Source organism: Marmota flaviventris, chromosome 6 (assembly GCF_047511675.1).
Source record: "Marmota flaviventris isolate mMarFla1 chromosome 6, mMarFla1.hap1, whole genome shotgun sequence".
Lineage (NCBI taxonomy): Eukaryota > Metazoa > Chordata > Mammalia > Rodentia > Sciuridae > Marmota > Marmota flaviventris.
Window position 1 is genome coordinate 4,550,242 of NC_092503.1, and position 24,054 is coordinate 4,574,295.

Consider the following 24,054-nt stretch of genomic DNA (forward strand, 5'->3'; position numbering starts at 1 on the left):
TTATTAACTGCTCTCTTACAGAAGCTGTCCAATTCACAGCCACCCTTTCTGCAGAGACCTTTTTGTAAAAACCTAGTTGAAATCATGCTGCTCTGACTGCGGGCTACTGCACCTACCCCCAAAACATCATAAAGAGCGAAGAATTACTGTTTCCAGTAATCCAGGCCATAAATCAACCTGCTATGAGGACAGAGGGAAAAAAATCACTAGCACTTCCTGCATTCATATTCAAAAGCCTGTCTGTGTGACAGCATATTCCGGAAAGCGTCAGCAGCTCAGCCTGTGCCTGTTTGTGTGTGTGTGTGTGTGTGTGTGTGTGTGTGTGGCAAGCAGGGGTGACAGTGAAGGGGAAGACAAAAGAAATTCAGCCCCAGCTAAATCATTCCAATGCCCTGATCTTACCGTGGCCGCCCTCTCCCTTAGAGTATTTTATGATTGTTAAAACTGCCACCTTATCTGTTTGCTGGCATCACCCACGGCTGAACTTATCTGGGCCCAGCTGTTTGAGAAAAATGCAACATGGCGTGACCTTGATTTTTTAGCACCTGACCTTAATATCTAATCAGTCGCATGTCTCAGTGAAGCCATCCAGACATGTCACATAGCCCCTCTGGCATCTAGTGATTCAAAAGATGTTTACTTCATTCACCCTTTCGAGACATCTTCCAGCCACCATACCCAACAGCCATACCCTTCCAATCTGCACTCAGGGTCCTCTGAGGGTTAACGTGTGTTTTAAAATCCTGGATGCCCTTTGAGTTGAAAATAATTTAGACGCCTTTGGGTCAGTGATAAAAAAATTATCTGAGTTCATATTGAGACTCATGAAGAGAATCCTCAATTTGGTTATAAAAGAACATTAACTACTCATGGTAGTTATAGTGTTTCTAAAACACAAGCCTTTTCCCTCCAGCAAAATCAAGTTTTAAAGTCATCCAATACAAAATAGAGCACACCCACACACAGACACACACACACACACACACCACACACACACACACGGACACACTAGCTCTAAATGTTAATTTTAAAAGGATTTTGTTTTAGAAAGGTCCAGAAGTTCAATGGCCCCAGATTGAAGTGAAGTCTTAAAAACCTAGGAATGAAATAAAGAAATGTCAGAGTTATTAAAGTGCCATTATATTAAAAGTGACAGAAAAGGAGCTGGATTTTTTTTTTTCTTGCGCTGACTTTGGAATCAAATTTGCTTCATTGACAAAGCAATAGAGTTTCCTGCCAGTCGGCAGCTCAGCCTAGAACCTAGAAGCGGGGCTGTTTTCTCCTGGTTCTGCCCCATGCCGTCCCCAGGATCCTCCCATGGCCATGACGCTGTGGAGTGTCGAATCTCAGCCAGGGTAAGGGCGCCTGCTGGTCTTCTTATTAGTATTAATCTGCACAGCCTGCTCGAACCATCATTAGCTCTTGCGGGGTCATTCCTGAGAATGCCAAACTTAAGAAAGCCCCAACTAGGGAGAGAGCAGAGGCCTGAGAACCTTCCCCTGCTCTTGGCTGGGAAGCAGGGAGGGCCAAGACCACTCCCCGGGGCTGTGTGGCCCACGACAGTCCCAGTGGAGGGTAGCCTGAGCTCATCTTTGCCACCTGGTCCCTTTCTCTCACCTATGTGTCCCTCTGCAGTGCACACAGCTCTTCCGGATGAGCAGCAGGGTGTCCTAGGTGTTTGGGGGGACTGTGGTGCACTGCGGGGGATCAGGAGGACGTGGTCTCTCCCCGGGAGTCTGAACTTTGTCCTGGTGTGAAGACACCCTCACAGGGGAGCACAGGCCTGCAGTCCCCAGGGCAGAGCCTCCAGGAGCTGCTTCCCTGTGTGGGCCCAGGGGCCTGGGGCTGCCCCTGCTGAGGGTTAGTCCAGGACTGAGCCCTTGCTATGGATGACTGTGAGAACCCTCAGGCAAGTGCCCTGGTCCCCAGCAGGGCCCCCCTGCGGAGCTCACTTTTCAGGCTCTACAGAAGAGGCCTTCAAAGCCACCTGAAAACTACCTGCAGAGCGGCTCTGTTTCATCTTTACTTTTAATTGACAAATACAAGTTGCGTGGATTATGGGGTACTGTGTGATGTTTGTTATTGTGTACAACGTGGACTAATTAAATCAAGCTAATAAGCATATCTGTCACCTTACTGTTCATCTCTTGTGGTAAGACACCTGAAATCTACTCTCCACCAATTTTGAATATGATGTGCGATTATTAAACATCATTTAGATGCTGGGCAATAGATCTCAGAAACTTTGAGTGCCTGAGCCCCGCCTCTGGAGGAGCAGGGCCTTAGGAGACTACACTGAGCAGCAACTTGGCTTCCGGGGCACACCCTAGTTTCTTAACATCGTCCTGCCCAGGCTGCTTCCAGTCACACCCTCGCACTGGTGACCCAGCTGTGCTTTCCTCGTCACCAAAGGCCAGGTCAGCTTTGCTGGCACATTTACACCAGTGTGATTGGAGGTATGTCTGTGAGCCTGCTGTCCTACCCGGGTCTCCCGGGGCCCTTTCCGGTTCTTTCTGAGCCAAGACACCCTGCGTAAGGAAGCCAGCCCTGTGCAACTGTGAGGACAGTTTGCACGGGGACCTTTAAGTCAGAGAAGAATTGCTAATGTGTTTGGAAGCTGGTCTTCAAAAATCCTTGGATGTACAACAAACACCCCCAAATTTGAGGAGCAGATGGCCCCTGCACTGGTGCCCTTCTCGGGTCAGGGTGGGCTCCAGGAGAGTGACAGTGCTGTCCCCACTCCCTGTGTGCACACAATGTCTCCCCTCTGGGCAGAGGTAAGACACCCAGCAGAGCAGCCCAGCACCCTTTGGGCCCCCAGGCCACCCAACAGGCTCCAGGCCCATTCTTGGAGAGGAGTGCATTGTGGAATCAAGTGGGCATGTTACTAAGGAGGGAAGCCCTCAGAATAGATGCAAATGTCAAGTTCCAGAAGGAAAAACTGAAGACAATGGGAATGAACCAGAGCTGTCCTGAGGGGTGGGGGTGTAACCAGATCCACGGGACCACGGGCTTCACTTGCCAACCCGTGATGGGTGCAGCCAGGTATCAGCATCAAATCCCAGAGGATGTATTTGCCATGTCAACTGCTTCAGGGAGCCAACGTCCTGCTGTGACTTTGTATGAATCTCTGCTTTCTGGCTGGACACGGGCATCACATGCACTATAATTAGATTTTGGAAATGAAGAGTGTACAGGGAGATGGGAACAGTGTAGTTAAGGTTACTTATAAGATGAGCGACGGCAGTCTTCAGAAACTAGCCCGAGACTGACGGTCTTCAGACGGAGTCTCAGCAGAGTGGAAAGGGGGCGATGGAGAAATGACCTGGGATGATTAACAAGCAGGACTGAACGGGCACTCGAGGGAATCCACCGTATTTATGTCTCTAAGAAATCAAGGACCAGAAGGAAGTCACTTGAAGGTGCTGCCCAGAGCCTCGGCACTCACAGGCCATCACCAGGGACATGCCCTGGCCTGACTTTAGCCAACAAAGGAGTCCAATCTGAGCTTTGAACTCAGTCTCCCCAGTGCCTGAGTCTGAATTATCTCCCCTCCTCCATGCTAGTCAGAAAAAGAAAATGCAAAGCATCACCATTAAGTGGTGGCCGCGATGGTCACAAACCCAAGAGTGCGGCCTACAACAGTCTTCACATCTTGCGGGGAGATATAAGAGATGATAGAGAGAGAAAATTTGAACAACAATGACAAAAAAGACCGAGTTCCATCACTGGCACTCACTGAGAACTCAGAAAACCAATCTCCAGCAGATCAGAAGACAGGGTGTGGCAGAGAAGCTCGGCTGTGGAAGGTCCGGCGTGAGCACCACTGTGGCGGCCACTGGCAGGGTGTGCTGCTGTTTTACACAACAGGGGGCTTCGAAGCTGCTCTTCAGACTGTGGGGCTAAATCTCTTGAGTCTTGCCCCTGAACTTCTGTCAGAACGACATTTTTCTTCATTCAGAAAGCGTTTATCAAACACTTACTAGGAATAGTGCACCATTCTGAGGGATCATGGGGGAAGCTCTGATGTGCGCCCTGGGTGGTCCTCAAAGCTGTCCAGATAAGGCACGGAGGGAGCAAAGCCACCAGCTTCCAAGAGAGGAATGTCCAAGTGTTGGGGCTGCGGCAAGGAGCTTTCTGGGCACTTGCAAGAGCTGGGGTGTCCCCCACTCACACCCCGGGGAGCAACCCTCGACTTCCAGAGCACAGCCTGGTGTGGAGGGCAGGCTGGGCTGGCGGGGGCCACAGTCACTAAGAATCTCCAGTGACAGCTGAGTTGTGGGGATTTCAGGGAGAAGCGCAGAGCTGCCCCTGGGGGCTTCATGGTCACTTTCTAGAGAAGCCCCTCGTATTGCTAAGGTGATCTGTGACTCAACACCATGCTCAAGTAAAAGAATCAGGTTTGCTGGCTGCAAAGAGTGGCTGTTTGTGCTACATTTCTTGAGCGCAAAATAAAAAGTGTGTACATGTGTGTGTGTGTGTGTGTTTTTCTGCTGTTTGATGGTTTGTTTGTTTTTGTTTGTTTGTTTTATGCCAGGGATTGAACCCAGGAGCGCTTATCTACTGAGCCACATCCCCAGCCTCCCACCTTTTTAAAATATTTTATTTGGAGACAGGGTCTCACTAAGTTGTTGAGGGCCTCACTAAGTTGCTAAGGCTGGCCTGGAACTTGTGATCCTCCTGCCTCAGCCTCCTGAGTTGCTGAGATTACAGGTGTGTGCCACCGTGCCCCACTTGTTTGTGTTTAATCCAGTGCACTACTGTCTTGTCAGAATCTAGGTTATGTGGAATCACAGGGGTTATAGTCACAAAATAAAAGCTGAGGAGGCCACCCCATGAGATTCGAACTTAGATATAAGCAGTGAACGGCTTTTTAATAGACGTGGTGGAAAATGATGCAGGGGCATTGTGCTTTCCTCTGGCAACTCTACTTGGAAGCAGCAGGGAGGAGCTAGGAAATGCCAGGATTGGTGGGATTTGCTGCACTTCACTGAACAAGAGAACAGCGGCAAGGAAGCCCTCAGCTTGGGGGGCACGATGCTGGGGGTCTTAAAAGAAATAACCATTCTTTTCAATGTGCACCACATGAATCACACGTAAAGCTACCAGAAGCTTTTCGAGACAGTCTTGCTAAGTTGCTGAGGCTGGCCTCAAATTTGCAATCCTCCTGCTGCAGCTTCCCAAATCACAAGGATTACAGGCATGCGCCACCACACCCAGTTTATCAGAAGCTTTCTATCTGAAGGAATCAAATACATTTTCATAGTACAGGATGTTTCTATAATGGCAAGAAACTATGACCTAATAAAGATGCCTCTTGCTTTGTGGATTTGGTTTAAATCAAATATCTGTGTTGTGCCTTTTCTTCAGGCAACTGCTAAAAGCAAGCTCCTTGAACAGCAAAGGTGCATAGTCCTCAAAGAGTCTCCTGGTAAATCCTGATGGCACCTGTCTGTCGGCCAGGCTGCTGTGTCTGGCACAGAAGGACAGTCGCATGTCCCTCTCTGCCCCGTTCTCCAGAGGCAGCTGGAGCCTGTCCTCTGCTGATCCAGACTCATCAGGCTTAGAGGGACAGTACTGCCCACTTCAGGACGCAGTGTGGAGGAGGGATGCTCAGGACTGGAGAATTCATTTCATCTTCTCCTGAGTAAGGTGGCTTTTTTCCTGGAGCCCAGAATCTCCGCAGAATGAACGCAGCGCACAGTGCAGGACACCAAGATGCTGACCGCATTACACACACTTTGCCGCAGCCAAACAGAGGAGAATCCAAGCCATGTGGCACCCCAAGACTAGGCTGGAGCTACGCCCACAGAACTGCATCCCTGGAGACCATCTCGGGACACAGGACCACAGCACAACACCCCAACTCCAGACTAACACTGCTCCTGGCACAAGAGCACTTCCTGGTACAATGAGTAGTGACCCCTGGCATAGAAACCCCAAGTCTGGTTAGACAGATCTCTGTCCATGAAACAGAGACCCAGACAACCAGAACCCCAGGGTTCCTCTAAACTGGAGATCCTGCCTGGACATTTCTCATGAGATTTATATATCTTCTAGAAAAAAAAAAAAGAAAACATTGCCGAGTCACACACAGTGATGTGTCTAAAGACAATCCCACAAGAAAACTTTTCAAGTAGGAAAAGTCTTAGTGATGTAAGATACCGTCCTTTTTAAACACCAAGTTTATGAGAAGAGTTTGGTCTCATAAAAGCTGTATCAGACCCGGTCGTTTTTTCCCATGTAGAATAAATGTTTCATTTGCCTGTAAATCTAAGATACAAACAATTTTAACTCTTATTTCCAAAAACCGCAAACTGTTACACAAACCACGTCCCTAAGCGCTAAGGAGAAATAATCTTTATACAATATTGGTGATCCTAGTTCTAAACAAGGTTATTGACAAAAATAGCACACACAAAGAAACATAACAAGGACTCAAGTGAATAATAATAAAAAAAAAAATCACCAAAAAATTAAACTAAGGTCTATGTGCAAACAAGTTTAGGAAAATCTCCATGTTCCTTGAAATGCTTTTTTCATTTAAAAGCCCTGAGAAGGTCTATAATAAAGAATCTCATTTAATTGTACTTAATCTACCATTTCCAAAACTTACTTGTAGGATGTTACACTTTTTAAAAAATTTTCCTGCATACCTATTATCACCTTAAAGAATAATTTCCCAGGAAATACTAATTTGAGAAACAATCGATGATTTCCATGGATCAAGTATTTGTCTTCCTCACCCAACTTTCAAGAGGAAAGGAAATGCTATTGAAAAAGTGGTCTGAGATGATAAGGACTTGAGCTGTCAGTCAAGAGCATGCCACCCATTTTTCACAGGCATAGTCACGTTCCACGCCCCTGGTCTCCACTGGTCTCCCAGCCTACAGAGTGACCTCCTGCTGCCCGCAGACAGCTGGGTCCCCAGAGCTACCAGCAGGGGGCTCTGTCCCCCAGCACAGGCTGGAAGGACTTGGGGATGGTTCAAGGTTGAGATGGCTCAACAAACAACAAGCCAGAAATGTCACCTGGCCCACTGGGGCACAGCAACATGAAAGTGCAATCACGGTTCAAGAATGTTGCCACGAGAAAAATCTGTGCTCAGAATTTTATTATTAGGCTCTATCATGTGCGCATTTTCAAGTATAGCCAAGAGAGTCCAAAGGGGAAACTATTTTAGAAACCAGACTATTCTTACAAAATAATTATCAGATTATATGCTCACACTGCAACTACTGAAGGGTTTAAAAGTTTTCCTACGTGGTTGACGACTCACATATGCCAATTTTCTGACAAAAATAGTGCAGAAAATGAAAACGTGACAGCAAGGTTGAAAACAAAAGGCAATGAATCATTTTCACCGAGATGAAGGACAGATTTGATGCTTCAGAAACACACCCCACAGGGGAGGACAGCACCTTGAGGAAGCTGAGTGCTGGTGAGGTTCACATTTGTGATCTGGATTGTTTTGTTTCTTAGATGCCTTCTCCCTTATTCCCTGAACACAGGTCCCTCCCCAAAAGGAACCAAAACAAACAAAGAAACAGAAGGAAGTGCCTTAAAGCTGGGGCTACCGGTCAGTTGGTAGGTGCTCGCCTCGCAGGCCCAAGGCCCTGGTCAGTGCCCAGCACCAGCAAAATGTGTTTTAAAATACTGACAACCTGAGCTTAAAGGACTAAAATAGGGGGCCAGGGAGCAGCCCCCACAGTGAGCATCAGGGCCAGCACTACCCCCGCCCATCCCAGAGAGAAAGGGAGAAAGGGAGGCAGGAGGGAGGTGGGGAGAGAGGAAGAGGAGAGAGAGAGAGAAAGAGACAGGAAAAAAAAGAGGAAGAAAGACAGAAGGAAGGAAGAAAGAGACAAAGAGAAAGAAAAAAGAGAGGAAGAAGGAATGAAGGAAGGAGAAGGAAGAAAAGGAGAGAGGAAGATAGGGACAGAGAAAGAAAAACGAGGAAGAAAGAGGGAAAGAAAGAAGAAAGGAAAAGAGGAAAGAAAGAAAAGAGAGAGGGGAAGAGAAAGATAGTTAGTTAGTTCAAAATGCGAGCAGCCCCACTTTAACCAAAATTACTGGAAAGACGGCAGTCAAGTCTCCAGGCGGGATCGAGGATGCGGAGTGGCGCTAACTGACACAGTCACTCTTGCCCTGGCTTTGGTGGCAGGAGTGGTGGCTTCTGGAGGGGCACACAGTCCCACTGTGAAAAAAATGTGCATCACGACAGGTGCTGGGGCTAATGAGGCATGGCATTTGCAAGACAGTGGGACAGTCTATCCCCAGGAGCCTGGGAGGCTGTGGCTGTGACCCACACAGGCACACCAACACCCCTGAGCAGGACCCAGCCTGTCCGTGCTTTCATGGAATGGCCATAGCATCTCTATAAATAAAACAGACTGCACTCCGAGTTCCACAGGATCCTGCGCCGATGATTCTGAGAAGGAGATTACTTCCATCCCACATGGTGATCTCATTAAAAATCAATGTTATGTGAAGGAATTACTCTCGCACGGTTTGCAGTTTACTCCCTTTGCCTTTTCCCCAGGAGACCACTGGGACATGCGCAAGGTGTACACCGCGAACCCTGTGCAGTGGGCAAGGGTGGAGGGTACCGTGTGACACCAGTGAACGATATCCCCCCGGGGGACATGCACTGAGGCTGCTCTCAGTCCTGTCCTTTCCCTGGAATGTGACTCCCTCAGAAAGAAGCAGGAAGGCGGCTGCCCCGCATACCTCACCCGGCAGGCTCTGCAGCCACATGGTGGCTATTTCTAGCATCTAATTATGAAGAACTGGATGGAATAACAGAACCCTGACGAAGGAAAGAGCCAGAGAGAGCCACAGACCTCAACCAGAGGGCCCGCCCGCCTGCTGCTCACCAGTCCCCGCTGGTCAGGCCCCGCCTCAGGGCCTGGAGACTGATGCTCAGGAGTTCAGGCCACAGTTAGCCACAACTGAGAGCTAAACGCAAACATTTTTTTTCATAGAATCAGACCAGCAGGAAATCGTTCGTGTATAAAGAGCCTAAATGTCAGCCAGGCAGGGAGGCCCACGGGCTGGTTCTCAACCAGGGACGTTCCAGGGAGTAGAGATTGGAGGTGCAGCTTTGCCATCTTCCGTGGTTCAAACTCTCCCACCACGGCCCAAGCAGGCCACCAGCGTGAGGTCCCTGGAGGCCACACTGGGAAGAAGACACATGCAGAAGGCTTCGGGAGCAGGCCCATGCACAGCACCCGGCCTACAGTGGCAGCCCAGAGAGGCCCAGAGAGGCCCAGACGGGGCAGCTGAGCAAATCTAAGTTTGCAAACAGGTTTCCAGACACTTGGTTAAAACACACAGTAACTTGCTTTGGGAAGCCTTTGGCCCATACTGGAGTTGCTTCTGTTTATCAGAAATGAGAATTTGTTTAAATGGTTATCTAAAAGGCAAGTATTTATTAAACACTTGTTTAATAAATATTATATAAATACTTAGTATTTATTATAAACACCCCAAGCAAAACTTATATGTTAAAAGTAGCTGAAGTTGCCTTAAAAATCACCCCCACAACCCTTTCAGCAGAGATTCTTACGAGAGCGCCAGGCAGGAATCTGGAAAGAGTGACCCGGCATCATGGCTGGACAGCATGCAGCCCACCCGGCTGAAGGGGACGCGGTGAGTTTCAGGGCAGTTCTCGCCGTCTGCCTCGGTGCCCCCACAGCTGTCCGTTTGTAACTTCATGTCCCCCTCTTTGTTCTCACAACCTATTTTCCCAGAAGTAGAATCCCTCTACAGTGAAGGCCTAGGAGTCACTGTGGGAGGAACTTGGGGCAAGGGGGACAGGAGGGACAGCGAGAGCCACAGAGCCTTTCTTGAGCCCCAGGCCTATGAGGTTTCCAAAAACAACTGTGGTCTAAGCCGTCCCCACATGTTCCCACAGCTTCTCTTCTCTGTCTCCTATTGCCACGTAAAAATGGAATTTCTTCTCATGCCCCAAAGTCATGAATCTCTTATGTGGCCACATGAACTTCAAAGCACTAAAATTTCCTATGGGTTTTATGTGAGCAAACGTGTGGCCTACTGAATACTGCACATGAGGCTAAAGAAAGAAAGATGTACCGTTGAGAAAGACATTCACAATGGCTCTAAGATACAATATCAAACACTGGTTTGGGCCGATAAGGTCTTGATTTTAGACTTTTTAAAATTTTAATCAAATGTCACTAAGGTCATGACGATTTACAATGAACCATCTCCAAATCATAAGCATCTTAGATGAATAAACCTGAAATTTCAATCCCCAATTAATCTATTTACTTTCCATGCTGTTTCTGGGTTATTTCATTTTGTCAAACCCAGGGGTAAATGGAAATAATTCTGTTGTTTTTACCTTTGTGCCTCTGAGGCTATCCTGTGCTCTTGGACACATTTTGTGCTTGGGAAAAAAAACAAAAAACAAAAAAACTCTGGGGTTGCAAACATTCTGAGCATGCCAAAATGATACATCCTTTTTTCAGTATGACTGTAAAGTAAAGATATAGACCAATTTTGTGAAATTTAACAATTTAGAATAAAATATAAATGTGATAAGAACTCAAAAGATTTTGCATAATCAATGTGCTATACTCAATGACTCCTAGAAAATGGGAAAAATAGTCATAAAAAAGGCAAGTGAACTCTATAAAAACACAAAATAAAGTGTGTAACGACCTAAGCACTAAGAATTAATGAAAACAATTATATATCAAGAATATTTACAAAGGAAACCAAAAAAAAGTCAAGAGCTAAAACAGCTAGACCCACACTTAAAGCGGACAGAGGAACAGTAAAACGGGCAGCTTGATGAATGCATTTGGAAACCTTATTGTCACGCTCATTATTTATTTTAACTGCCATCTGAAACCATGGTAAAGACACAAACGTCTTTCCAGGCAACTGTCACAGACACAACGCGGTACAAGGCAGTCAAAACCAGCTCGAGAATTTCCCCACAGCCTAACAAAATCCCAAGCAGAAACGAAAGAGGAAACACAGGACAACTGCCACGCTGTTTCTCTTCAGAGTGACCAACAATGGGGAGGCCACTGCCTTTGGGGACAGCAAATGCTCAGGACGAGCTTGTGCCAGAAAGGGGCTCTCCTGGCTCTGTTCAGAATTTAAACCAAGAAAAATAGTCCCACGCCAGGAGCTGCGTCCACAAACCTCTCTGTCCACCTATCCAGGGCCTCAAGCAAAGGGCACCCCTCCCAAGACTCCTTAGGGGACACACAGATCCCAACAAAGGCACTGCAGCGCAGACCAGGCTGAAAAGGAGGTGGGAGCTGGCTGTAGTGACTTTCTTTTCTGTCCCACATTCCTGAAAGCTGACAGCTTTGTGTATAGCGCAGGTGGCTCAGCACAGTTCGGAGGGAAGCCACATTGCCAGCGAATGGCTAAGGTGTTTCCTTGGGACTATTCAGCACTACAAATCAAACAGAATCTAGAAAATTCACGTAAATAAAAAGCAGGATCAAGAGATGACTATGAATAACATGCACCCAGTGTGTACGGAGGGTGGGTGTAGGGGACCCCAGGGATAGGTGGGCCAGGCCCAGGGACCACCAGGACACCCTGGTAAACAGTAGCCTGAGTTTTCAAGGTTGAAACCTTGACCTGAGTATATATGAACCCTAGGTCCCAGAGGGAAATCTGCAAAGTCTGAGAGTTCTACATGAATTTGGGGGTAAATGAAAATGTATGTGACCTTAGAATATGCCCAGGTATTGTCCCCTCACCCAGGGCAGGTGAGCCACAGACACGGTGGAGGACCACGGCTTTGGTGGACCAAGGGTCTGTGCCGCAGTCCGGCTGCAGCAAAATAACCGGGGGGTGACGAGCAACTTGTGTACGTTGATACAGCAGGAGTGGGAGCCGTTTATTGTAGGACAGGAGGGGTATATATACATTCCACACAGCTTATCTTAATTAACATAAACTAGATACAGCAGTCAACCAATAAGGAATCTCCACACTTAATGGCTCGCTGGCGTTACTTCACAAACCACTCCCTCTGGCAAAATGCCAGGCGCCATCCTGACTTGTTTCCAGACCCTAACAGGTCTGAACATGAGGATCTGGTTCTCAGAAAGTCGATCTGGTCCCACTACAGTGTTTTCTGGTGTTGTCATGTGACGACATGTCGGGGTACAACAGCCCCTTAGCCAGCCTCTGACTTATCCCTGGTCCTTCCAACCCTTCACCTTCTGCCACCACAGGATTTTTGACAGCATCATACTTAAAAACCTCAGATGACCCCAGTGCTCCTTGCACAGATGTAAATATCACTGTAGGGATATTTTACCAGCTGGTCCCAATATACAGGCCCAGGCCCACTGGTGCCATGGCTCTCTGTGGAGTCCTAAGCTCTGCTCCACGCCACAGAGCTGTGTGCTGTGCCAAGCCCCTCCTGGCTGGTGCCATTTTTACAAGGATCTCACAGCTGCCACCAGTTGTAAAGCTCACCTCCTTACCTGAGGTCTTGGCTGTGATTCCTTGTCACCCTCCTGTGCTCGGGGCATTTTGCTTACAGGGAAGCTACACAGAGTTTAAAGCTCTCCTGTTGCCCAATGTTTAGAAACTATGATTTTGTATCATGGTCATCCTGTGTCTGTGTCCAGTTAGACTGTGGTCTTTTGGGGTTCAGGACAGTTTCTCATTTTTCTCAGTGGTCAGTACTCTGCACAGTAAGTACTCAGTCAGTACTTGTTAGTGAGTAACTAGAGGCTTATGGGTTTCCAAGTGTGATTATTTAAGGTTAGTGCTTCTCCATTTTGCAGACTTGAGAGAACAGATATGACCCTGAAAATCACCCGCAGTGCTGGCAGCCCTGTCACTAAAGGACAGACCCAGTGGCATTGTATATATTTTTTCCAGAAGTCCTGAACATCCAACTTCCTCTCCATAAGCAGGATAATACATCAAGGAGACTTGCATTAGAGAAACTTTTTGCACAATTCATAGCATCTCATTGTTATTGTGCCCATTTTTTAAAAAGAGAAAACATTAGCACATAAAAGCTAGACTAATTTACTGGCCTTTCTTGGTGAATTAACAATGGAGCCACAGCTAGGAGCCAAGATTTACTGAATCCCCGTGTTAATCTTAGTCCATTGAATCATCCGCCCTGTGGTCCAGTTGAACTAGACTCAAGGAAGAAGAGCAGGAGTGGAACGGCACCGTGTCCCCAGCCACTGGAGGGAGGGGGTCCGAGTCAGCTGCCCTCCTGCAGGGCATGAACCACAATACGTTATTCATGCTGCTCCATAATCTCTCCCCTCCTGGACCAAGCACATGACCCTGGTCCTGTGCTGTCTTCTGGTGTGAGGCACAGTGAAGTCAAGGGCTCTCTGGAAGCTCACCAGGGCTGATCTCTGTGATGCTCTATTCAGCCCCGACACATAAGAATCTATCTTTCCTGGGAGCGGTATTCTGTGAAAATTATATTTTACAGGGGAAAAAATAAAACTTGCCAAATTATGCATTGAATGTGACAACCTTCCATACATCTTGCTGTTTCTAAGAAATGTTTCCTGAATCACATTTGGATTTTCTGCATGCTAAGGGAAACGATTTGCATGTCATCAACAGACACGAGAACTCCAAGCTGTGGTAGGGAAACTTCATCAACATAAACATTTGGTCTGCCAAATTTTATGCCTAAGTGTCAGAGGAACAGCTCACTCTGGCTCTGTGCTTCAGATGTCAGCCAGGTCCCACCCATGATGTGCCAGGGGGTTGGGGATTTCATTAAAGAGCAGGGTGAAAACAATGGTCAGGCAGATTTGGGAATAAGTTTGTAAGAATAACCCTAATCAGTGTGAAATCAGTGCTCTTTGGAGCTTTCTGTACCCAGAAAGGCAGTGTGAATGTGAATTGAACACACACACACAGATGTGGAGACACACACACACACACACACACACACAGCATTGGGCCGGGCACATAGAGTCTGAGCCAGGTTCCTGGTTTATCAATGGACAACCATGACCTCTTCCTCAGAGGAATACAGTGAATATTAAAATGAATAGGCACATGAAATCACTATCCCTGTACAAAGTTTTCTCTGCAAATAAGCAATAGCAATAACAACAAAATAAATTTAATGAAGTCCCAAATCGGAAGCGCTAAGGAGAGGCAGATTACGTGGAGCTGTGCGGGATCCACCCCTAGGGCAAGGCTGTCGCACACGCCCCCCATTTCCCCTTTTGTGGGGACCAGGCTACTTGTTCCCATGGCCTCTGAAGCAGGGTTGCTGTCTGACAGCATCTTCCCCACGGTCCCCGCCCAGCTGAGCCCACCTTCCCGCCTGTGGCACTTGTGGCAGAAGCTCCAGCTGTCCCCGGGAGAAGGACAAAGCCCCCCCCGGGGGGGGGGGGGGCAGGGACCCAAGGACAGAGCTCCTGAAATACCTGTACACGGGGGTCCTCGGCGGCCACACTCTGCCTCGCCGCCTCCCTGTCTGCCCGTCAGCCTGCTTTCCTTCTGCTTTCCCGGGGACGCGCCTCATCCTTTCTTCTGTGGCCCCTCACCCCACCCTGGTGGTCTTTTTCTCTGGGGCCTCTTTCCTTGTCTTCTTCCTGGGACTTTGTGCTTCCCTTTCTCCTCTCTCTCCCCCACTGATCTCCCAGGACCAGTACAGGCACAGTCCAAGGGCCCGGTACTTTTAGGGAACCACAAAATATTTCAGTATTTTAACATCAGAAGAAAAGAATAAGTTTTTAATAAACAATATTAATATATTCATCTTCATCCAGCAGACACATAAAATATAACTGTTGACATATTACTTTACGAAAGAAGGGACGCACAAAGAGTCCCTTGGGCCCACAAAAGTCCTAATGTGACCCTGTCCTCTCTCTCTCCTGTCACCTAACAACACTGCTGCTTGTCTCTACTTGACTTTTCTGGTAAAACCCAGTTCATCATTTTTTCAGTTTTCCCAAGATCAAACTCAACAGCCAGCTCCGCTGTGTTCCTGTAGCGCCGGGTACACCTGCAGGGCCGTGATTAGTGTCTTAGCACCGATGGCCTGGGAGGCTGTGAGCACCGTGCAAGCCTGGGCCTGTGTCCAACTGTTCCAGGGAGAAATCTGTGTTTCCTGTTCCAATCAGGGAGCACAAGGACCAGTGAGGAACAAGCAGCACCCGCTTTTCATCCACTAATAATGCACCTACCACCCACCACGGAGCCTGGCTCAAGCCCATGAGGACGAGGTGGGTGGGTCACAGACACACTGGAAACCTACGAGTGGGTGGTAACGTCACGCACAGTGCCTCTCACTGGGGTGGAAAGATGTGGCTGAGAACAGCACCAGCTGCTGATGGCTGGACCTGCAGGATTGCTGGTGCCCGGTCTGCTTATCCGTGTGTCCTGATTGCCACTGGAAACAAGTGGATTTTGAGGAGCTAGTTCACAAAAAAATGCACATCTGCTTGCATGCATAAAAAACCAGACCCGTATCCCCAGTGCCCCTGATGAGGAGAAGCACCTGCCCGCTGTCCTGCAAGGGTGCAGTAGGCCGTCCCTGTGCGAGGGCAGCCTTGGAGTCAGTGGAGGGTTCTTGAAAGTGGAGGGAAGGAATGAGAGTGAAAGAAAAGGGAAGGGGCCTGGACGCACTGTTCACGTTTCCGACACGGCTGCAATTTATGGAGTCCCATTTTTTAAGGCCAGGGTAATATTTCTTAGTTTCTCATTATTGTAGCTTGACACAGTTTAAAAGCACCACATGTCCTTTTGGATTGGAGAGTGCACAAAGAAAGTGTGTGTGATACTACTGCCGAAAAGAATCCTAAATGAGGATTTTGAGCTCTTGAACATGAGCAAATATCTTGATAGGTGGGTAATTCAAAACCTCCCAGGGAAAGAGCTAAGCATTCACTAAACTGGGCCCGTGTGAATGTGTCTGTTGGAGAAAACAGTTGCAACTTTAGAAAATTCGACCTGGAAAAAAAAAAAAAAAAAGAAAGTGCTGTTTTCCCTCTAGAACTTTCGGTTCTCCTAGCTTCTTTTGTTGCTGCAAAATTATATTCATTAACAAAGCCCCTGGGAAGGCTGCCGTCGCTGAGCAGCAGTTGGAAACAATGCTGTGGAATGAGACTAAATTGATCCAAGGGTTTGCACAATCCTGAGACCTCTAAAAAGCTGACATATTAAGCGACAACCCCAGCACAGCCTTGCACCTTGCAGGGGAGCACTGTGAACAGAAGGGACCCCCAGCTCCTCCTGCACCCCTCCCTGTCCTCCAAAACGCAGTCCAGGCTCACAACACGAAGTGACTGCCCCTGAAGAGGCTTAAAGGTCAAAGCAGGGAAAAGTAAAAACTAAATAAATGAAGAGGCTATTCTTACTGTTCTACCTACCTAACAGAGAAAATGGAAAAGTAGAGAGGTCTTTGTTCTTTCCTTCACTTACCAAATTTTACCAAACCCAGTGCATGGGACACTGTGGTCACTTGAAGTGAAGAAAATCAACACAGGCTAAGCCGTAAGTGGTGGCCTGGCCTGTAGAAGGTGTGCATGGAAAAGCCTTGGAAGAAAACAGTTGCAACTTTGTGGGAGGGGGAGTCTGTGGCCGAGAGGGGACAGGCATAGAATCCCACCCACGATGCACAGGGGAACCAGCCTGTGCGTCCAAGAGCCCTTTGCTCCCATGACCCCCTGAAGAGCCTCCTGTGCTCAGCTAGCATTCTGGTCCATCTGATAAAACCTGAGGAAGACTGGTTTGACCTGTTTGGCTCTTTGGGCTCAGCCGGCAACTCACCTGCTTGTGGCCCTTCCAAGCCCTGAAGAGGCTGGTGCGGATGGGGTAGACGCACACACTGCTGAGAGTCGAGCGGGAGTGGAAACAGTGCCCCAGTATGTCTATTAATTAGGCTAAAGATGTGGATTGTGAACTTCCCCCTCTCCATTCAATAATTAATTTCATCAGCCGGGAAAGGGAAGATTCTCAAGCACACAGAAAAGGTGACGTCAGCGACAGCCACAGAGAAGAGATTTCCTGGAATAGCAAGGGTTCCCTCCACCTTCCCCTTCCTTCAGATCAGATATGTTTTCAAAACTTGGTCAAGTTCCTGGATGTGGCTAGCATGGCAAGAAGAACTCACCCATGCTATCTTACTGGTTCTTACAGTAAACGCTCTCTTGCTGAGCTCTGACCAAAAAGAAGGAAGAAATACTGTGCAAATACAAAAGTCTCAGAGATATCATGTAAGAGAAGGATTCTTGCTCTGTGGCAAGGCCAGGGCTTTTGCCAGCCTTGGTGGAAGGATGGTGCAGAAGTCAGGAGCCATAGTTTCCATGGTCAACAAAGAAGTAAATTGAGGTGCACATGATAACCAGCTCGAGACATCTTGTCCCTTGTGAACGACTCGGCTTCATCCGTGTTTCCTGGGCTCTCACTGATTGTTCCTGGCAGGACTCCCTATGCCCGTGAACACCTAGTAAACAGTGGCTGATGATGACAATTTATAGCTGCCCAAGATAGGGACAATACCCTGCCTGTCTGATGTCGCTGGCGGGGGCTACCCAGGTCACAAATGCAAGCAGCAGGTGAGTGCAGGAGTGGGCCCCAGGAGGGCACCCTGCATGCCCCACCCTGCCTGCCTGGAGCCCCAGCCAGGAAAGAGGGCCAGGGAGGAGCCCGGAGCTCGGACACCAGACAAGCTGGAGCTTCAATCTGCAAGGGCGGTTAGTCAGACTCTCAAAAGCTGCAAAATTATTTAAACAAGGTATTTCACAATATGAAAATGCAGAACCACCATCTTTTCCATTTAAAACATTTTCTTGGGAGGAATAAAGATAATCTCTGATTTTTAAAAATTTCATCCATGGAAAAATACCAGATAACTTCCATTCAGGGGTTCTGACAAGAGCCTATCTTGTTTTCCGTAGAGCAGATTATTTTGTTTGATACTATTGTAGGAACTCACTTTCCCTTTAGAAAGTCTCCCTGTTCATAGATGTTAGCTGGGCTCCATTAGCACAAAAGGGCGCCTGTCTTTTTCCTAGTAAAGATAAAAACATCCTGTTAGTACTTTTAAACTCTTTGACAACACAACAACAAAAGCCCCAAACTTCTCTCTCGGACAGCATCCTAATGAAATCTAATATGGAGGTGATGGAAATCCCAGGCTTTGAGGTTTCTGTTCTTTCTTTCTTTCTCTTTTAATTGCCAATTTCCCCCCTCGCACTGGGACAGTAATCCTTGAGGCACAGAAAGCAGCCTTGCCAGACCCGGCAGAGAAGGGCACTGGACTGAGAGGAGGCAGGGAGCCCGGGCGGGAGGCCCCTCGCCCACTGACTCCCTCCCTCTCCCTGCCCTGCCTGCCCCTGTGGTTCCCCTGGTCTCTGGAAACCAGCCCGGGCAGCATTGGTATTCAAATTAGGCTGCCAATCTCAGCCTGGCACAGCCCTGGTGGACTGTCAGCACATGGCTTGGAGAAAAGGTACCAGATCTCAGATCCCGGGAGATCCAGCCGGATTGAAAGCCCGCCCGGAAAACTTGTCACTGGCTTGTTCACAGGGCGCCTAGAGTTGGGGGGTATTTTCTTCTCTGCGGTCTTTAGTTTTATTAAAACAAGAATAACAAGGAAACAATGCCTCTCCAACCGCGATTAAAAAAGAGAGAGGAAGGGGGCTCTGCCGAGTCAAGCTCCTCATTCAGAGCCACACACCGGTTTCCATGGGAACCCGGAGGCTTTGTGAGGCCTGAGTAACTTCCACTCCCTCTCCCGCTACAGGACCCGTCCACTGTCCTGGTATTGTATTTGTGTGGCCAACTTTTCTTCTGTCTCATTCCCTGGCCCTGCCCCTGCCTATCCCCAGCAACATCGCCATCACCACAGAAGCAAAAAGAGAACTCACAGCATCTGGGCTGAATTAAACCACGACACAAAAGTATCCAGGCAACTGGGAGCCAGCACGCTGCCCGGGACCCCTGGCCACCACGCTGTCTCGCGCTTCATCTTTTATCCCCTCCTCAGGCAGCTCCTGAGCACGATTTCTTAGTTCTTTTCAAACATAACACCCACAATACTGAGTTTTAAATTAAGTTTCCAAGTGTATAAAATGCTGTGGTCACACTGAATAATATTAAAAAATAATAACTGCAATAATCCAAATGATGAATGGTCAGTGTTGAGAGAAGCATGTTTAAAGCAAACTTTAAATCTTTAAAATGTTGATGGATTTTAAATACAGCGGGGCGGGGGGGGGGGGTGCACACGGGTTTCCAGCAGGGAGTGGGAGAGGAAAACTGAGAGGCCCTTCCTGCCAACCTTTGAGGAGGCAGGTGGCTCAGTGCTCAGAGACCGGGAGACTGGGCAACACCCAAAGTGTGTCTTCTCTTTTCGACGAGGTACCTTTAATATGGCTCTTTTCTCTAATTCATTTTGCCTTTTGAATTCAAAAAGGGAAATATTTATGAATCTATTACCATCCTGAGAAGCTGCCAATGCAAAACATTTGAGCCCATAAATCCTTATCATTTTACTAAGTGTCAGGACTTGATTTTATGAAAGAAAAGGCGTATTTCTTAACACTGTTCGTAAATCACCACTAAAATATTTAGTGCTACAAAGTTCTTTGCCATCAAAGTCGGTAGATCCTTTCAAAGCTGAACAGAAGGCTTCAAAGTCCACCCTGGTGAAGCCCAGTGTCTTTCAAGGGGAAATGTTCAGATCCAAAGCCATCCGCCTTTTATTTGTTTGTGTTTATTTAAGAGGTCTGCAATTCATTTTCTTTTGCAAGATGAAAATGTCAATTTTCATCATTTAAATTCAAACTTGTAAAAAAAAAAAGCCTAACCTATTTATGTGTCACTGAGTTACAATCTTACAGTGTTAAAAGACATCTTGGGATACATGGCATGAAAGGAATTATTAAAGATTGAGAATCATTTTGAGCTTTGATAAGTAAAAAATGCAATTTGTTCATAAACGCTGGAAATCATCTTTTAATCCATTTCCCCACTCACCTTCCTCATGAATTTTAATACCGCCTTGTCATAAACATATTAAGACACTGAGAGTGGATTTTTTGCATTCCTACAACTATCCTACCCTGTCCTGTGTTAGTCACCTCCTCTGTCACTGTGACAAAACCCCTGAGAAAATCATCTTCTAGGAGGAAAGATTTATTTTGGCTCATGGTTTCAGGGGCTTCGGTCCATGGTCACATAGATCCCATTGTTTCTGAGCCTGAGATGAGAATAAACATCACGGTGAAGAGGGTGTAGCAGAGCAGAGCTGGGCCCTCATGGTGATCCCTCCCACTCAGAACAGCGCTATCACCCCCACGTGTGCAGATGGTGCTGCAGGCCTTCTGCCCGTGGCTTTAGGCAGGACGCACAACCTCACACCTGTTGCCACAACCTTTAAGTGTATAGTAAATGTGGTGCCTCGGCGGCTGGAACGGCAGGGGTTGAAATAAGAAAACATGTACTTCCTGTTGGTGGCACCCAGGACAAGTTAAAACCACTCTGGAAGATGGGCACCAAGTGAAGGGGACGGGGTGAGGAGGTCCAGCGTTCCATGTGGTCACTAGGTGAGGCATGGAGGGCAGGGAGGACCAGACCTGAGAGGTGTGTCCCAGAGGGATGGACCTCACACTGCAGGAGGAGAGGACACCAGGACCAGCCACAGAGAACCCTCCTGGCTCAGGAAAGCAAAGGGCTCCTGAAGCTCAGGGAAGGCCGTCTCATCAGGATGGCCACAGTCCCTCTGAAGGAGCAGCCCCAGGGCTCCTGACGTGCCCAGCCCCCAGTCACTTCCCAACCACCCTCTTCCTTCCCCAATAGCATCGTTTCAGTAAAATCTGGCTCTCTTTTCTGGCCAACTTCTTGGTCCACCTTCCCTAAATCAAGGAACAAACGGCAGCAAAATTTTATTCCTATACTTCCCTGTCCTGGATCCTGAGGACTTTGCCAAGTTCAATATTATCTTCCCAATGCCAGATAAGAATGGACTTCGGGGGAACTAACAACCTATATATATTTTTTAAATTTTAATTTAATTGGGATGTTTTGAAAGCCATCTGTATGTTACCACATAGGCTTATGTTAGCACAGAAACCACAATAAGTGGCCTGTCCCTCTGGCCCTGTGCTCTGTCCTTGTAACGGTGTGGGGAGCTCAGCCCCATTCAAAGTTAGTTTTCGCCACATCCATGAGGCACAGAGCAGACTGGCAAAGAGAGGCAAGCCTCCTGCCTGCAAGGCCACGCCCAGAAGTTTCACACATGGCTCTCTGCACATCCTGTCGGGCAGGACTTAGCCTGTGGCCAAAATGAGCTGCCAGGGGGGCTGGAGAATGTGTCTGGCTGGACAACAATGTACCTAATGCAAGAGAAGAAGAATAGACTTAGGGGGAACTAACAACATGTATATATTTCTATATATTAGCTTTACGACTTCTTATAGCAAAATGAGCGCTACAGCGTGACCATGAGTTGAGGAGCCCGGCACTGCTGAGAGAGGAAAGCCAGACTGTCTTCCGTGGTCTCCTCCTTTGGCATATCAAGAGCCAAGCCTGGAGGACCCACATCCACCCCTCGTCCCCACTGGAGGGAGGCCCCTTGCAGGCAGGAGGGCCGGGCTTGTTCTTCTACTGGGAGGAAAGGATATAAGACATCACAGTCCAGGACAGGGTGACAAGAGAGGCAAAGAGTAAAGACCCACAGGCATGGGACTCTGGCTGCACCTAGTGGGGAGGACTTCAGATAAGGGAACTGTCCAAGAGAATTGGGGCCTCTTCCCACCCTCCGCTCTGGGATATCCCCAGGGGCTCTGAGACCAGCCTCCACATACCAGCCTGGGCATGTTGGTACAATATTTAAGAGGGGTGCTTTGAACTTTAGCTCTCCAGGGCTACTCTGAGCTCCTTTGTGATGTGACTGTGAAGTTGAGAGTCAACAGGTGTGTGTGTGGCCCGCCAAAGCAGGGCAAAATGACCCACCAAACATCTGGGGGGCACGAGGTAGGTTACAGGAAGGGAGGAGCTGGGACACAGGAGGAGAGCAGGGCTGAGCAAACCAGCCCTGGCCACGGCAGGAGACTGGCAGTGTGCAGTGAAGCATGTCCCGGGAAGGAAGGGCAATGGGGATTTCCTCCTCACCTCCTCCCAATAGTGGAAAAGAAAAGGGATTCTTATGATAGACCAACCTCTGGTCTGAACAAAAGTATATCACAATTTCATCTGATGAAATTCCACAGGTTAAATATGAACCTCTGCCAAAAATTGATGAAGGGATCCTACTCATCAGTTCCCAAGATCTTATAATAAAATGATTTCCTTGCCTGACTAAAGACAAGCAAAAATCCAGAAGACAAAAAAAAAAAAAATCTTTAAATGAGTGCGATTCAAAGCGCAGCAGGTTCTGGTGTCATCTGGCCCTGGAGTTGGCACTGTTGGGCCCTCGAATTCCCTCAGAGGCGTCTCACTTCCCAGTGTATGCAGATCCCAATGGAAAGTATGAAAGCACATCTCTCTCTCCGTCTTGTCCGCAGCAGAAATGAAAGTCTGCAGGTCTGAGTCGCTGTCTTCGGTCCGTCGTACAGCTTTACTCTCCCCTCTTCTCTACAAACAGTGCAAGTCTCAAGTGTCCAGAAAAGAAAACAATCTTTTCCTTTATCTTGGCAAATCCAAAAGCGAATAACTCATCTTCCTCCTTCCTCTCCCGACCAAACCACGGAGGAATTGCTCTTCCCTTCTTAAGCCTTGGACTTCCTCCAAGGGACCGCGCCAGGCTGCTCCGCGCTTGCACCCGGGCCAGCCCCGCCCAGCACACCCTAGCTCTGCACTTAGTGCCCCTTCACGGTTTCCTAGGAAACACAGCCTCTTTGAGCCATCACCCTCCTTACAGCCGGTGGGTTCCCTGCGCCTGGTGGTCTTTGTCCTGCAGAGAGAACACGGCCCTGTTCTCGTTCCTCTCCCACCTTTCTGGATCCTGTTCCTCCTGCTCCTCCCACTCCAGAGGTTCTCCAAGGACTATCTATGATGCTTCATGTTCTCCCTGCATCCCACAGCTTGGCTTCCACGACCCATGGGGTGCATGTGCAGCATCCCCTGGTTCTGGAGCAGAGGGCCTGTGTGCAGGAGGGACAGGCACAACCACAGGGAGGAGTATATTGGGCATGACAAGGCACGTGATGCCACAGTTGGTGTCTCACCAGCACCTGCGGCTGGCGGGCAGCCTGAGGAGTGTGGAATTCCCAGTCTTTATTACTCCACACTTCATGAAACCAAAAGCTTGTGCATCACCTCATATACGACTGTCCATTTAGCTCTTCTTCTTAGAAACTGCCTGTCCATACACTTCGCTCACATTCTCATTGGTCCTTATGCCCTTTCTGTGGATGGTTGGATTTCATTGTATATTCTGCTTGTGAATCTTCTGTGAGTTCTATGCATTTCCAAATATCTTCAGTATTTTAATTTTTAAGCCATCTCTGATTAGAGGGAAGTCCTCAGCTAATACTGTCAGTTTCGTCAATATTTTCATTTAAGGTTCATGCTTTGTGTATCAGATTTGGAGGTCATTATTTTGCCAGAAGATTAATACCTTGTAAGTTTTACCACTTTATTTTAGTGTTTGGCGGGAAAGAAAGACATAATCTAACTTTTCCAGTTACAATAGTGAATTCATCCTTTTCTCCACTGAGTTCGTAATGCTGTTTTTGAGTTTCTGTATGTGTGAGTCTAATTCCGGGCTCTCTTTTCCTCCGATCAACACCACATTGTTTGCATGACTGTGGGACGTACGGGAGTCTTCATTGTATAACTGACATCTTCACTGGTACTTCATCAGAGGGAGTCATTTTTTTTTTTTTTTCCTGAGACAGGGTCTCACTAAGCTGCTGAGGCTGGCTTCAAATTGTGATCCTCCTGCCTCCCTGGGATCATAGGTGTGTGCTATCACACCCAGATAAGGCAGTCTTCTGTGACCTTGGATCACGGCACATAACTTATAACTCCATGGTGTTTAAATTTACCAGATGGTCCCAGAGTATTACCAGCCTAGGCTCTCTTGTTAAACAAAAGCAATTTTCT